This window comes from Notolabrus celidotus, chromosome 19, assembly GCF_009762535.1.
Source record: "Notolabrus celidotus isolate fNotCel1 chromosome 19, fNotCel1.pri, whole genome shotgun sequence".
NCBI classification, from domain to species: Eukaryota; Metazoa; Chordata; class Actinopteri; order Labriformes; family Labridae; genus Notolabrus; species Notolabrus celidotus.
In genome coordinates, this window is record NC_048290.1 from 10418635 (window position 1) to 10435844 (window position 17210).

At 37.8% G+C, this 17210-nt stretch overlaps 1 long non-coding RNA gene across 1 annotated transcript; it reads left to right on the forward strand.

The window, feature by feature from the left end:
- Window positions 1–2505: 2505 nt before the first annotated feature.
- Window positions 2506–11346, forward strand: LOC117830754. The gene is made up of 3 exons (XR_004634833.1): window positions 2506–2571; window positions 2776–2847; window positions 11243–11346. It is a non-coding gene; the product is annotated as an uncharacterized LOC117830754 (long non-coding RNA).
- Window positions 11347–17210: the final 5864 nt, after the last annotated feature.

A 17210-nucleotide genomic window follows, 5' to 3' on the forward strand; every position in this document is an offset into this window, starting at 1 on the left:
CACCCAAAACATTGTTCTTGATCGTTTCACTATTTTTAGAGTCTCTCAAAAAATGTGCTTATCTGCTTCTTATTTTATTCATATTGATTGATTTTGGTATTTTAATAATTGCAGTACTAAAATGTCAGTCGTATGTTGTGTCTGAGCTGTTAATGCAGCCAACCACCACTAGCTGGAGCTGTAGCTCCAGTTGCTAAAGAATGCCTTAATGCTATAATGCTGTATGGTTGTAAACAAGTCCAGATGACAGATGGCATCCTGGAGCGCTACGCTGTTTGGTAATTTGATTTAGAATGGAGATAAAGTTGTAGGCTGGTTAACTCAATCAGAGGTTAAGAAACACATGCATGTATCTGTAACCTGCATGGAGGACTGAAACTGGTCGTATTAGCTAACGTATGCCACACTCAGCAAAACCATTAACATCATTTAGACCCATGTTAAATAAATTGTGATCAATTTTGACTCTTTTTTTTTTTTTTTTTACTTTAGATTAGTTAGCTAGTTGTAATTTAAATTAGTTAGTCTCTTTGGAGCATCCCTAATAGAAAATGATCACAATTTCAGAAAAAAATCACACATTTCTTTCTCCTACTCAACCACGGGCCCTATATTGAGAGCGAAGCTCGTATCAAGGGAAAATACAGAAATAAAGAAAAACTTCTGGATATAAGAAAATTATCATAATAAGAAACTTAGTCCAAAAGAAGGTTTGTATGTGTTAATCCTCTGAGAATCAACTAAAGAGTGTATAGCTTTATTCAAATATCAACTGCTTTACAATGGCTTCTTTGTACTTTACAATTTATTTGAGTTGAACCTTTAATTATGATTAATTTTCTCCTGATTCACTCACAAAAGTTGGGTTCTACTCTAAAGTAACAACAGAAGAGAAACAAAATCCTCTTAAGGTTTTTCTTTGTGTAAGAGAGGACATAATTTTAGCTTGTCCAGAAACAGAAACTAAAATAAACAGTGTTTAAATTCTATTATTCTTCTTCTTTCAAAGCCAAACAAACTGCATACATGTAACAGCATTCCTCACCGCGCTTTTGAGATATTGTCAACACAAAGCTGTCCAGCTACTGTCGCATGCCCCTCCAGTAGCATTCTGCATACACACTTACTCTCTGTCATTCAAATTTAAAACACACCTTAATACAACATGAATCTCAAAATACACTGTTGGAGGGTGTTTAGTCTGAACTCCATTTAATTCAGAGGTATCTGCAGTACCTCAGGTTCTCCATAGGAGAGCAGCATTGTATTAATGAATGACAAGCCTCAAGGAACAACATTTGTTTCCCCATGATGGAGGGTCTCGGACACACGGGGAATCATGACAGTTAGATACTATAGGGTTGGATGCCATTGCATAAACACCTAATATGAAAATACAAATAAATTAATAGAAAGGTAATAATGATAATGTGACTGCATAAAGTCAAATTTTAGTTGATGGTCAATTTTGCAACCCGACCTGGAAAGAATATTCAAACAGGGTCACTATTTCTATCTTTATAATGTTCAAATTACTTTTATTGATAGTAATTATTGTGTCATTTGCCTCATTGTTCTAATTTTCTCAATGTAATGCTGTCACATCCTTCAGTTTAGTAAGTAATCCTGTGTTTGAATGATCAAAACCAAACACTTTCCAGTATTTATTTATTTACACTTTAATTTATACCCAACATCATCTGCCTCATGCTGCATTTCTTTTATATGTTTATATTGTCACTTAAACATGGCACACAAAACAAGCACAATACAATTCTCCTATTTAGAAAATGCAATGTTAGTCCTTTTTAGAATGCATGTATGTAATCAAATTAGTGTATAATATACCCCCTCTTTAAAATGATATCATATTCTTTCCTCAGACTTCTTATCAGAGGATTGTCTGTCACTCTGATCTGCAGCACAGTTGTACAGCGAGGCTGCAAGCTGTTGATGTTTACAACCCTGCTGGATGTTGACAATCCTGTTGTTTTGGTTGCAGTGTATCAGGTCTTTTGGCTTTTCAGGACTCCTTAATGCTTCACTTAAATGGCATTAATATTCATCACTTCTCCAGCATTATTATGTGCATCACCATATGACAATGTTTAATGAGATTCAGATGCGTGAAAATGCTTTTAATGTACAGGGCCACACACCCATGTGGTCCCCAGCCTCTTTATTCTTGCAGAGCAGAAAATCAGGTGTGTACTATATTAGAATAAAGATAATGCAAGAATATGCAAGGTAGACTGTCTGTTCAAGCAGGTCTTCTGGAAATTTTGCAAGTACATTAAATATATGAAGATAGACAGTTGCGAGAATTCCCTTAAATCTGCATGTCTTCATCCACTTCACATCATACAGTTTTTGCTATGATCTAACCTCTTTTACATTAATTCTACTGCTAATTTCAATGATAAACATTCACTTTTATTGTTTATATCATATATATATTAGTTAAGTTGTTTAATTTAATAGCATATCTTTGTTATTTCAACCTGCAGATGAAGGATAATAAGAGAAATGTTCCTGTAGGACAAAGGACCAGCCACTAATCTCCAGAGTACTGTATGCTTATACTGTATTTGTTTTGTATTGCTACTATATCATTGAAATGGAAACCACTTATTTTAATGGTATTGTACTCCTACATTTGAAATAATGAGCTCTTCAAACCATATTATATTCTCAAATTCAGCTGTTGTCTTTCACAATAAAAGCGTGTTTTTCCCTTGCTTTACGTTTTGTTGTGTTTTTGCCTTAATCCTCCAGCCGTATATCCTGTGCATCGCAACGGCTCATTACAGACAACAAGGAGCAACAAAAAAGCAAAATGAGATTGAGGTAAGCTGATTTCAGATTTAGACTGAGCAACCAGTTAGAAAACAAAACCATCTGCCTGCAGCTGAAAGGTACTCTTAAAATTGTTTTTCACATGGTTAAAAGGAACTGCAGCCAAAATGTATGTTATAGAGGTATATGCATTTTTTCACTATGTGGATTTTTCTGTATTTATGCAGACAATATGCTGAATATATCCTTCTTCATCAGTTTTACAGCATAAATTAAATTTAAAAAAACATGGTGCATTTTTTTTTGCATAACTTACAATGGTCACATTTCAACCTCTTTTGAAAAAGTAAAACCAGTTCTATATTTTTATATCATGTGAAAAAGTAATATATTATTTCTAAAGAAAGGTATGTTGCAATTCTATTAAAATCAGGAATATATTTTTCGTATTCCTACCTTTTGCAAACTCAAAAGATTACAAAGAATGATTATCTAGAAATTTCTGATTGTCACTAGAAAGTGTGCAAAAGCACAGTTGGGCAGATGTCCTCTCTGCTTAAAGCACTGAAGAGTATGGCTAATGTTTAGTATTCCTTTTTCTTACTTTGGCTTACATTTTTTAAAAGTGTGAGGAATTTCTGTGTGGCAACAATTCTGTAAAGACACAGAGACAATATTGAGAATTTAGGAGTTAGTCTAGCCCGTGACTTAAACTCTGCACTGGTCTGTTTTCTGCTGCTGTCCTCAAGGGAACAAACAGTCCTGCCTCTGTTGGTGCTGATAATCCAGAGGTGGAAACATCCTTGTCATCTTATCACAGCTTTGACTGCATAAGCTCTTGTTATAAGTGAGACAGGAGGATAAAATGAAGTGTTTGTGATGCTGTTGTTTTGATCATGGTCTGCATGCACATTAAGAACTGCAAAAAAAAAAAAAAAAAAAAAAAAAAGACAGAGTGTTGCAGGTTAACAGTTCTCTGGTTCATAGTGTTTATATCATCAGCCACAGAAGAGAAAGGTTATTTTCTCGTGAGACCTTTTTGTTTGTTTTAAAAAATGTTGGTTAAAAAAACGCTTGGATAGTGATGGGATTTTCATTTGGAGTTGGTTTAATTGACCAAGACCTTTAACAACTAGCTACTGGTAAATTGTCTTGACTTGAGTCTGAGATTCAAGGTTGTTATTTGTCATCTGCTCATACAGAGGTGCAGTGACATGCAATGACTGTACTCAAAGCCTGGGCAATGAGAACGCTTAGCATAAATTCTAAAAACACATAAATACAGTTACAATGTAAAACATAAAAAAATAAAAAATAATTGAAACATTTAAAAAAGAAACTGCTCCTCAGAGCCTAAGCTCCTTTCTTGACACTGGCAAAATGTTTGATAAACTGCAACAGTCTACTTTCTCAGAGAACAGTGTTGGAAATAAGAAGATCCAGTCCCCATTTGATTCTACCCATACATAAACTTAATGAAGACAGAGGGAAACACTGCTGAGTTACACACATCCAGGTGGGTATTATCCACATCAAATGAGAAGCTGTGCTTTGGCTTCCAACTGAATGTGCTTCTGTTGTGCAATGATACCAAGAGAAAACATCCATCTGCTTATTTTAGTTCATAAATAATCAATAACTTGTAGGTTGTTGAAACCAAAGGATTTTTGCCATGAGAAATTAAAGATTTCTTCATTCAGGTGGTTACAGGAATACAGTACGTGTATGAAATAGGGATGTGTCTGTCTAAACAACTCAACAATTAAACATTTTCAACCTCACTAGACAGCATCAGAATTACTAATTGGTTTAACTCAATATTAAAGGTCCATTCATATGTTGTGTCTAAGCTGTAATGCAGCCCCCTGCCACTAGCTTGGGCTGGAGCTCTGGTTAACAGCTACTGCTTTAATGCTATAATGCTCTACAACCCAGATGTAAACAAGCACAGATGAAAGTTGGAATCTTTTGATCTAGAAAATGAGGTTGAAGTTGTATGGAGGCTGTGTTTGGTTAAACTGGCATATAAACACTCAATCGGAGCAATGTGTAACCATCACAGGTTTGTGGGTCTTAACTTGCAAGGAGGACCAAAAGGTGGTGGTGCTAGCTCTGCTTTTGTTAGCCACACTTGACAAATCCATTTGACATTGTTAAGTTGCAGACTCTGTGGTCTCGTGTTTTGCTCTAGAACATCTAGAGAATTAAATAGTAAATTGAAGGTCCACACGAAGAAGAAGTCAGGCAAATGGGGACAAAAACATGTCCCAATTTTGGTAATGAACAAAGTAAAATAAGGATTTTAAAGACTACAAACTTAAACCAATGCCCTCTGCCCTTAAGGGCTGCAATTGAAGTTCCAAACAGTTAATCTGAACAGGTACCAAATGGCGTAAATAATTAATAGTTCAGTAAGTGTAACATGTGCCCCTCATTATGTGCAAACTGCTAAATATGTAAAGCTCGAGCTTATGTCCTTTACATATATTAAGCCTGTTTGAGAACACTTGACCTCTCATGTGTGACAGTCTGAAGATTACTTTTAATCTGTGCCCTCACTGATGTAACCAAAGAGATTTACACTTTTCTGAAGACATGTATTTTAAACCTTTTATATTTATATCCATTTAAAACTAGTTGTTTTTCCATTGCATACATTTGCTCCCATGCGATCGACTTTCGGTTACTTCGGGGGGCTTAAATAAACCCCCTTTGACAGAGTTTATTTTATGAATACCATCTTTATAATCATATCTGTCATAGTTTAGAAATAACAAGACATGCATGGTGAACAATACAAAGGGAAATCTGTACAATTGGATTCAAAAATCCTGCAGTAACTGCAATATGTCAATAAAAGGAGGCCTACACACCCAAGAAAGGGTTTCTACAGGCATATTTTACTGTGCCCATATGAAACAATACTCTGAAATTTCATTAGAACATTTTGAAAGTCTACATTATTTCAACAGATTACATTTTTTTTTTATTAGTGTTATTTGGTAAAATATATCAATGAACTGTAAATGCAGGATTAGCCTGTGACCACTTTATGAATTCATTACCGTGACTATTATAGTGTCGCTTCTCCTCGTTTTATGACTACCTGCGAAAACATCCGGGTTTCTGAAAGCAGAGCATCATGTCTATGTCTCTCTTTGTAATACACTACCAAAAAAAAGAGGGGTTCATTTTTGTCCAGTTCTGTACTAACAATAAAACAATCTAAGTGATGACACTGAGCTGGGATGGAGAAAACAATTTGCATAATGGAAAAATCTGACCTAATCTTCTCCAGATCTCAGCTTGAGGGCTTGTAGAGAAGATGAAGGGAGGAAGGGCAATGGGAAGAGGCAGATGAGCCTTTAAATCTGAGAATCCAACAAGAGCTGAAGCATCTCAGCTCTGTCCTTAAACCTCTTTGGATGCTGGTTATCTTACAGCAATCCCTAAGACAATGCTCGACCTCCGACAATCCCCTCATTATAGAAGCAGAGTTGTGTGGCCTCAGTTTTCCAGGTTATGGAGGCCTGATTCTGTTATGTGAGGTGTGGTTTCCAGGAAATGATGTAACAATGAACAGTAAATCTACACTAAGCTGTATCCGATGTACCTATTGATAACAGTAATGCAGACTGGATTGAATATTTTTACAGTTGTTTATTTTCTTTACTGAATATATTCAGGGTGAATATGTTCTGTATATCTTATCTCTATACTGAAACCTCAACATGTGAGGGTTTATTCTCTCCTGATGTCCAAAGGGGGGCAGTGTTGTGTACCCCTCATAAGTGAACACAACACTGAGGTTTCGGGTGCAGATGATACATTAACAGCTTGCAGACAGTAAGCAAATGAAGACGAATTCTAAAACTGAACTCACCAGTGCACACATTAATTTTATTTTTTATTTCAGGGTCAAAATAATTTGTCTGACTCTTTTATTTACTGACTCTATAAATCTCTAGTGTGAAAATAATTCTAGGTTTTGAGGGATTCAATCCTCGGTTCTGTGAAATGCCCTCCTTTATTTTCTAAAGACAGTGATCTGATAGAGGGCGACACTGCAAAAACTCAAGCCTACTTTTAAATACACCTGTGTTAAGGAGTACAATTTTGAGCAAACATGTGGGTTTTCTCATGAATTTGGAAGACATCACGTGGACAGAACAATAAGAACAGCAACCAAAAATGGTGTCTGTGTGGATTACCATCTGAATGAAGCTTTATGGCAGCTTTGTAGAAATACAAACCTTTCTTTTAAGAAGCAGACTGTGAAGATTTAATGGAAACACCTGCAACTTTTCATTTGATATGCTTTGATCGCCAAGCCATTGGTCTGGCATTAGCATGAGTTTGCAAGATGCATTCATAAACAAGTCCATGTCTGATTAGTTTATAATAGATTTAAGAAAGTTCAACTGTCCTTTTACAAATGTTGTCCAACTTAGGGGTTCACTGTCCATATGGGATGGGTGATACCAAACAGTTGAAATCTAATATCACAGATTTTCTATGATGCATTTTATCTATACCAATAGCAGTAGTGATACCAATTCTTCTTAAATATCTTGATTATTCTCATGTTAAAGCAGAATGTAAAGTACAGCCCCAATTGATAACAATGTGAGTGGACAACATATCAGATGTTGAAATTGAAAAATTGTATTGCTTTCTGAAAAACATATTTACATTTTAAATTTGATGCCAGCAGGACGTTTCAGAAAAGTTGTGACAACGACAACAACTATCTGAAGAAGTTGTGTGATACTGAAAGGTCGAGGCTGAAACCTGTCCTCTGGTTTGACCAATCAATATTTGACATTTTAAGAAATCATGGACGCCATGTCCTCCGCCCCAAAGAGGAGATGGACTACCTGGCTACTTATCAGTGCATAGTTAAAATGCCAGCATGCACGATGTTATGGGGATGCATGAGTGCTCATGGAATGGATGCACATCCGGGACAGCACCATCAGTGCCTTTTTAAGGGAACACCCTGCATATATCAGGAAAACAATGCCAAACAGTACTCTGCACAAATGACAACAGCATGGCTCCGTAGTAGAAGAGTCCAGATACTAAACTAGCCTGCAGTCCCAACTTGTCACCCCTTGAAAACCTTAGACGCATCATGATATAAAGAAGACGTTATACAACAAAGGAGACCCTAAACTGTTGAGATGATGAATTCTATGTCAGGCAAGAGTGGGACAATATTTCACATTCACAATGCCAGAAATTGGTCTCCTCAGTTGCCAAACATTTACAGAGTGTTGTTAAGAAAAGAGGTAATGCAGCACAATGGTAAATATGCTTCTGTACCAACTTTTTTGAAACATTTTGCTGGAATCAAATTTAAAGATATATTATACTAATTTTACTTTCTTATCAGTGGCAAAGGATGCAATTGGATAATTTACTTTAATAAAAGTTCTACTAACAAGCTGAAAAATACCTCTAGTCATTCTAAGTCTTGCATTTGAAATGTTAAATTAACAAAAGAGATGATTAGTTTGCAGTGATGAGAAGACTGAGGTGGAAGTGTCACTCAGTGCTCGTTTCTCATGTCTGATTGGTCTCCAGAGTGTGAAACGATCGTCTCCACAATAATGACAGACAGTGCCTGAAAACAGTGTTTCATATATGTTCCTCTAGAGCTTTTTGACCTCCTTATTATCTGAGCAGGCTCACAGGTTGCTGTAAACAGCATATGGGAGTGCGACTTAGAAAATTATTGATTTGTGTTCACAGCTTATACTCAGTGCCTCCCACCATAGTGGCAACAGTTTATCTCCTGTTAAGCTGCTGAACAATCAAAGAAAGTTATCTGTACACACCAGAGTGAGGCTGAGTTTCCCCGTTGAGTGACCAAGTGAAACAGTGACTGCAGAATAATAGGAAAGGAGGCTATGGCTTAAGTCAAGTATTGCATGAGACGGTACATATGTTACTCAGCATTGTGTAATGAGTGTTGGAGACAAGCCATGGAAGCAAGTATGTGCAGCTCAAGTTGTGTCTGTATGTCAGCTTGTCTTATGTGCGTCTATACTGTACTGTATATCAGCTTATGCATCATCTGTCCATGCGTCCGTCAGTCCGTCTGGAAGCATGATAATGCTGAGCCCTCATGAAGCCGCTTGCATCTCTGTTGTGGCTCCTTGTTCTTGGCCTACTTTGGGAGGAGGTGAATTGAGGGCAACTCGAGTCTATGGGTAAGGGGATTAGGTCTCCAAACATGCTCCTCTCCAGTTTGGGATTTTGCCCTGATGCCAGACACTTAAAGTCTGCCAGGGATTAAGATAAAGAGAGAAGTAAGAGCGGCGTGCATTGTGCTGTGCGTGGGGAGATGTTTTGAACAACAAAAAAAGGAAGAGGAGGGGTGGGTGGTGGTTAATAAAAAAAAAATAAGATGTGTGGTGGTAATATGATCTCATTCATTAATGTAGCATTTGTTGACCTATTTGCATGTGGCTCGTGCCATGATGTCGGTCAGTATGTTTTCAAGGGATAAGACATTATAATGGAAGCTGTTCTTTTCATTTCCTTTGTATTAGTGGATGATCTCTGCTTAATTCAATGGTTTAATTAGGAAATGGCTCAAATCTTTGTTCAATATTGTGTCCTCACAGTGTCTTTAGTAAAGAAACAAAGCACAGTCTGTGTAGCACAAATGTATCCAATATCCAAAAGTAACTTTGCATTCATCAGTTAATCTTAGTCGATTTGACATAAAAGCAAAGCTTACAAAAAAATGATTGTTTTCTACTTAGTTCCACTCATTCAATTTTGAATTCTCTTGTAAAGTAAAACATTGTCTGCATGAAGTAGTATTTTGGCAAATTTAGGTTTTGCTGAATACTCTTTCTATGCTGAATCCCCGGCACAAGTACAGGTGAAATCGAAAGGAAATGAAACCTTTATACTAGCACAATATTAAAGTCTGCCATTACATCCATCTTTGATAAGAGTCCCAAGAAAAAATCTTAGTCGGTTGGCATAAAGGCCAAGCTTTAACACAGGTAGTTTTGTCTTATTCTTCTATAGCTCAATCATTCAGTAACATAAAACATCTTCTGCAAAAAATATGTGTTTTAGTAAATCTGAGGTTTTATGAATATTTTTTCTTTGAGGAATCTTATAATGCCATTTCCATTTTCTAGACGAAATAACAACCAAATGATGCAGTGCTAAGAGATACCATCTACAATCTGTGCTGGTTTACATCCAGGTAGTAGACCATTATAGCATTGTAACTGTAGCCATTAACTAGAGCTACAGCCCAAGCTAGTGTTGGGTGGCTTTGCTACAACTTATGACCGGGATTTCAGGGCACAAATAATAAAAAAAACATGAATCAAATCAAATTCAGTGTAAAGATATACTTTTAATATCCTTTTGGTATCAAAAGAGTGAGCTACGTCCTGAACATCAGTGCCACCAATACACAAGTATAAAATGCAGAGAGGGGTATTCTATCCTGTTACAGTATTTTACCTAGAATATGGCACTCGGTCACTTCAATGCACAAAGCATGCTGAATACATAGCAAGGTAGACCTGTATTTTCAGTGTGTTTCTTCCTCATTAGGCAGTTATCATGCATTTAAAGAAGACTGGGACTTACTATTAAGTAAACAGACATATCAATTTAGGACAAACGTGACCAGCGGAGGGGGAGTGGCTCCATTCTTTTGAATTGGTCATAGGCAGTGGGCCTGCCTGTACCTCGAAACTATCAACAGTACCGTAGGCTGAGCTTCACCAGCATAGGGTAGCTGGCAGGGTGGCAATAACAGATGTACAAGAAAAACTACACATCTGCATACAAACTGCACATTGCTGAACGCAAGGAAAGTCTTCAAGCAGAACCCCAGTTTAAACTATTTTCTGTCTCAGAGCCCCACAAAATAAAACTTTGTCATATAATGTGTGACGTATATTGCAGATTTTATGGTCATTTGTTCAGCAGACAAGGAGTTCTGGTGCCAACTTCTGGGTGATGATGATGTTTAATCATTTAGTCGTCTAAATGTGCTCAATCTTACTCTCCATTAACTTAAAAGCAAAGTCCACCATTTCTGTAGGGCATCTGGTGTTCATGAGAAACCCCTAAAAATCTTTGTCAATGCAGAATAAAGGGCAATCTTACAATTTTTCAGTAATATAGAACATCATCTGCATAGAATTACACTTTTGTAAGTTGGTTGTTTGCTGAATACTCAAACTATAAGGAATCCGAAACACAACAACAGGTAAAATCATGAATAAATGACACCCTGGACTAACCTTCATATATTTTGCACTGAGAACAAAGTGGCACAGCCCCTGAATTATTTATTAGATACAATGATAAGAGCATCAGCTTGAGGTATTAGTGTCCCTGAACCTCTTATTTGGCTTTCTGGAGTCTTTACAAGAGTCTGTCTTTTCCTTTGTCTTGACAGAGCAGGGGGGTTCCTCCACCCCACCACCCTGCGTCTGGAGGCTCCTCCAGAGTAAGAGGCTGCTGCTCCATCCTGCTCCTCCAAGAAAGTGGGTCATGAGTCTGAGACTGTGGGATTACCGACCGTCAGGCAGGCGTGTGCCGGGCTGCCTCTTATCCGTAATGTTTAGACCCCCCTCCCTCCGCAACACCATCACACCAAATCGCCCCCTCCCTTTGGTGGAAAGACAGGCAGAAAAAAAACAACTACACATGCCCTCCACCAGCCACTGGTACTCAAACATACAAACATCCATCTTTAGCCATAAGCCTGTTAGTTTACGATAAATCAGAACTGACTCCCTTGCACCATCTCTCATGGTATAATTTGGCTTAAAGAACATCTTGTGGAAACTGCCAAACTTTTTAAACTCATTATAATACATATTCACAACAATCCAAACAAGGACTGATACTTGAAAATTTAACCAACTGAAAAAACCTCTTGAACTGTCACCCTTGGCTGTGTGATTTGCACAGTGTTCCTAATAAACCGTTATATAATTTACAGAATCCCAACCAGCTCAGCAATAATGACATATAATAGCGACACCATGATAAATGCCAGCTTTTAAACAGCTGACCCTGTGATATTAATGGCAGGCTGGTTGTCTGCTTTGCTCTGACATGGAGTATGATTAATTAGCAAATAAATTACTAATAATAAATACATTCATTTTGCAGCAGAATGGTAACATCCATCATTCGAGGTCACTGCTGCCTTGTACAGTCGCTAATCAGTGTCTGTCTCTCTACTTTCTAACTACTGAAAGCAAAAGAAAGGGATACAAAGAGTTGCTTCGAAGATTCTGGAAAGATAGAAGTGAAAGGTTAGAGTTTGGAAAGAGAGATGATGTAGGGGAGTAAATGTAAGAAAAGGATTTAGATTAAGGAGAAAAGAGATAAAAACAGCTGTGTGTTGACGTTTCATGCAACAGAGAGAGAACCACATTTTTTTTTATTAATTTACAAGACAGACCTGGCCAAGGTAGTAGTCATACAGAATCAATCAAAACACACAAGCAAGGACACAAAGGAACTCCCTGCACATTAAAAAAGGTATTCGAATACACAGTCCTCTTTCAAGAAAAAAATACCACATGCCTCTGTCACCACATTCTCTACAATATTCTTACATTTAAGTGATATTAATATGTCTAATTTGAGCTCTTTTTGAGGATTGTTCCATGCTCAAGGTTTTCTATGTATCACTTTGTAAATTAAAATATACAATTGTTGTTGTATTCCAGTTGTTAATAATTTCCAACCCACCAAATCATAAAGTAGACAATCTTGAGTAAAGGTTTTGCATTAGTGATGAAGTGAGCAGATGGATTATACAATGAATCAAGGTCCAGTAGATAGGCAGAGGATGCATGCCTATACTACACTGTTTCCAAAAACAGGTTGGGATGTGGTGTAAAATGTTGATAAAAAAAAAGCCTCCAGAGTTTTGAAATTGAAATATTGTCCCATTGTTGCCTGACATAGGATTCCAGCAGCTAAACAGTTCTGGGCCTCCTTTGTTGTGTTTTGGTTTCATGATGTGCCAAATATTTTCACTGGTTGACATTTTGGGACTGCAAGCTGGCCAGTTTGGCAGCCGGACTCTTTTACTACGGAGCCATGCTGGCTTTTGAACTGTGTGCTGATAACAAGCCAGAAAGTCTCCTTCCTCTTGAGAGTACAGGACGTGATGTCCATGATTTCCAAAAAGAATGTCAAATTTAGATTTGCCAAGACCACTGGTAGTTTTCCAGCCTATTCCATTTTGTACAGAGATGTCTCCAAATTCTCTGAATCTTTGATATATCTTTGATACTCAATCTTTGATATGTCACATGGTAATATGTGATGTAATACAATCCCCAAATTCTTTGCAATTTAATCCTAAGGAACATTTCTCTGAATCTACTATGTCTACTTTTTTCCCTTGGTTTTACCACAAAATTCAACATCCAATACACTTTCTAGACTGGAGAAAATCCAGTTAGCGTTGACATTATTATTAAAATGCTGCAATTTTCACTAATTGAATTTCCTTTTGTCTGCAAAAGAAAAGCCTTGGCAATGTTCAGCCTCCCTGTTTCATGGATGCTTCATTCTTTAACCAAAACAAGTCATCACATTCTCCAAAGCTGATTAGATCAACTTACTAGAACACCGTCTTTAGGTGCAAAGCTTATATCACTGCTAAGCTCTTATAAAGATCTTTATTTTTTCTTGAACCTATACCGAAACATACCACCTACAAAACCGATAGACCCCACAGCAGGCCAACATCTGTAATGACAAGCTAGGTCAAGCCTCAGCTCTGCCTGAATGGTTTGAACTCTGACCTCCTGCACATTATGACTCTGGGGTGGCTTATCATTGAGCTTAAAAGCTGATATTTCCCACCCTGGACAAAGACGGCCAAAACACAACGCTAACCAGTCAGGTCTCCAGACGGAGCGTCAGCTCTGAGCAACAGCATCCCCTCCTCCATATAAATGGATGGACAGTTGTTGGCCTTTATTGTCCGAGCATGAAACCAGGGACACATGTTGGGTGGTAAAAGTGTCAGGGTCTGACTGAAGGGCTATTGTATCGCTCTCCAGTAGTAGCAGTCAGGCTTTGTTTCCTGTGTTGTTCATCATTAGCATATCAATATTCAAAGGGTCTGATGCTAGGCAGAGGTGGCAGCCTTTTTAGCCTGGAGTAGACCCTTGTGCATTAAGAATGAAACCTGCATTTGAGTCTGAAGGGCCAGCTGTTGAGTTAAGCCCATAATGATAAGAAGTGTAATGAATCATATCGCATCCAAAAGGACATTTTGCTATTTTGCCATTTTCTATTACTATCCACAGATTGTTTTAATGTTCCTTCTGTGTAGATGAAACACTACTGAACCATGCCTCCACTTCTCCTTGGTCAAAAACAAAGACCTAAATGGTGTCACCCATTCCATCCCTCACAATACCCCTCCAGCTTTTAGCCCCCCTTCCTCCACTCAGGCCAGCTGACCCCAAGACTGGCAGGCCGGGGGACAGTTAGCCTCATGTGTTATTGTATGTGAGGGGCAAAGCCAGCAGAGAGTGTCGGTTACTCCAAGGGCCAAGCGGAAAAGCGGTTGGGCAGTTTAGCCAGCTGCTGGGGGAGCGAGCGGCGGCAGGCCTGGTCAGTGAAACCTTGCCAGATGGAGCCATTTCAAAACAATGAGAGCCGCTCACTATGGTTGGAAACCATGGACGCAGAGGGTGGGCCTTTATCTGCAGTAAATGACTGCTGCCTGGGTTGGAAAGATGTTTAAATATTTCTTGGGTCAGCAACTTGTTCCTGGAGTTAGTTCTCTTTCAGTATTCCAGTCGTAGTACCTTTTGGACGTTCTGCTGCTGATTGAGACCCTCCTGAATATTTAGATACCACTTTTAACAAGCATTTTCATTATCTATTTTGAAAGACTGATTTCAGTTTTAAACGACATCCTTTGATTTTTCATCTCTTTATCTCTCTCTATATCACGCACTTGCTCTTTTCCTCTTTCCCTCCAGACAGCAACAGGCCGAGGTGTCCGAGGAATACTCCACTGAAGAGTAACCAAGCCTGGGTAATGAGGCGTGTGATTGGTCCCCTCCCTCCCAAACAAGGCCAGTCTTTTGGAGAACATGATTGATCATGACAGGAGCACAATGGCAGCCTGGTGTCAGAGGGGTGGTATGGGTGCACACGGACCCCCCGCGGCCGCACTCGCTCACCCAACTTAGTTCTTACATGTATGTGCATATTCATATATGAGCAGGCATGTAGAAGACACACACAAACAAAGCAGGGGAGTATGAAGCAATATGTGCATGTAAAAACATTGACAGCTAGTCTGAATACATTTCAAATGTAATGATATGACCATTTTAAAATCTCCCTTCAGAGAAAAGCAATATTATGAGGACTTTACTCTCAAAATATTCATTTCCCTTTTATTCTTTTTGTCAATTTTAGTGACACTTTTAAAATTTTACCAGTTTGGGTGTTTCAAAAAATTATGTATGCAAAATCTAATTTGTGCATAACTGTAAAAACAAGTTTATTTTAAGTCTTTGTTTTCGGGGCTGATTTTTCTTAAACTGACTCTATCTATGAAGGAAATAATGCCAAATTTGAGTTTTTATTGCATCTGCAAAAAAGGTAGTAGCATAGGTATGTCTGATTCTGTGCATGTGCAAAAATGCAAATACAAGCTAAGATCATTTTCTGTTATATATGAAAACCCAAGAGATCTAGTGAAGAACTGTTCTCATAAAACAATGAGTTTCTCTCCTCAGGTGAAGGGCCTTCACTTAAAGGGGAAAAAATGTCACATATGCGGTGTGCTGTTTGTTCTTTTGAAGCAATTCTTCAAGTACTGTTGCTCTTCTTACCCCCATACTCAAGAGCCTGTTGAACCTGCTCATATTCAGGGTTAAAAATCAAATCCTGAATGTGCAAGAGGTTGGGCATTTACGCAGGAGGACCATGAGAGGCTAAGTGCGCCTGCTTGCTCAAGGGGGACCCAGGTGTGTTGACGCTTTACCAATTTCCTGCAATATAGAAGGTTTCAATGAAGACAAACAAAACAGGATAAAAGCTTGAAGAGGTTTGCTCATTGTAGTATTCATGCATGGGAGGGAAGGATTTTTCTGATAAAAAAGAAAAGGGTTGTTAAAATATGGCAGAAACATCACTGTCTTTTTATTGTCTTGGTTTTTCATCAGGATCTATTTTGTTACATTTACATAGTTGATTCAAGCAAACATTTTCTTTTTAAAATATATCAAAATATGAAAAAAATGAAATGAATCATCACTAATGCTTCATACTTTCCCTTGTTTGATCCTAATTCAAAATCTGCGCTCTCAGAACTTCACCATGCACAGAGTTACAGCATTACAGGAATCTGCAGACTCTGTTCACACAGTGCATGGGGGGGAAAGGAAAGCAGGCCTGTTGTTGTGTAGTGCTTGTAGTCTAAGCTCCTTTGATGCTGCATTGGCTTAAGGTTACTGTGTACAGCTTCTTCCAGATCTACCAACAGTTCTCCCTTAATCTGCATAAAGATCCACACTGACTTGCTGACCAGAGATTACAGCCGCTTAAAACACAAAAACTTGCTTCTCAATCATAAAAACAAACAACCTCTGAATATTGTTTCTTGAAACCCTGTTGTCTTCAGAATGCAGTAACACAGCTAATGCTGAGAGACAGGAATTTAATACAGTGAAGTATGACAAGATAAGAAAGAAGAGAGGGTTGATTTCTTTCCAACTTTGGGAAGCTAATTGCCCTGGGTGGACTAATGAACAGCATAGGTCTAATTGGCTTACACCACTTGTGGGCTGGCGTGCTGGGCGAGTAAAATTGAATCAAAGCTGTAGGACTACGTCAGAGTAGTTTTGTGCTGTGGTGGTGGTAATTGGCACAAGCTCAAAGGAATGAGGCATGGCACTCAGCCAAATAACTGAGCATCTCTGCGCAGGCGCATATATCTTAGCTTGAAAATGTACATGAAAGTATGAATTAGCAACCTTTTAAAACCAAGAAAGATGCAACTTATAAAAAAAATGTAGCCCCTCTGCAGACAAATATATATTTTTTAAATTAAATGTGTTCTCCCTTTACCTTATATTTCTCTGACTGTATGTATTTTTCGTTAAAAACTTGTAAACACCAATGAATGAAGCTAGCACAGATGTCCTCTTAGAATAACTTAGTTTAATTTTTTTTAGCAGGAAGAACAAGTTGCTATTAATTATTAAACCTCTTTGAAGTTAAATATAATAATACTAATAATAATAATAATAACAATAACAATAATAATAATAATAATAATAATAATGAACAACTTTATTTATATAGCACTTTTCTAAACAGAGTTACAAAGTGCTTCACAGAAAGTAAATAATAATAATAATAAA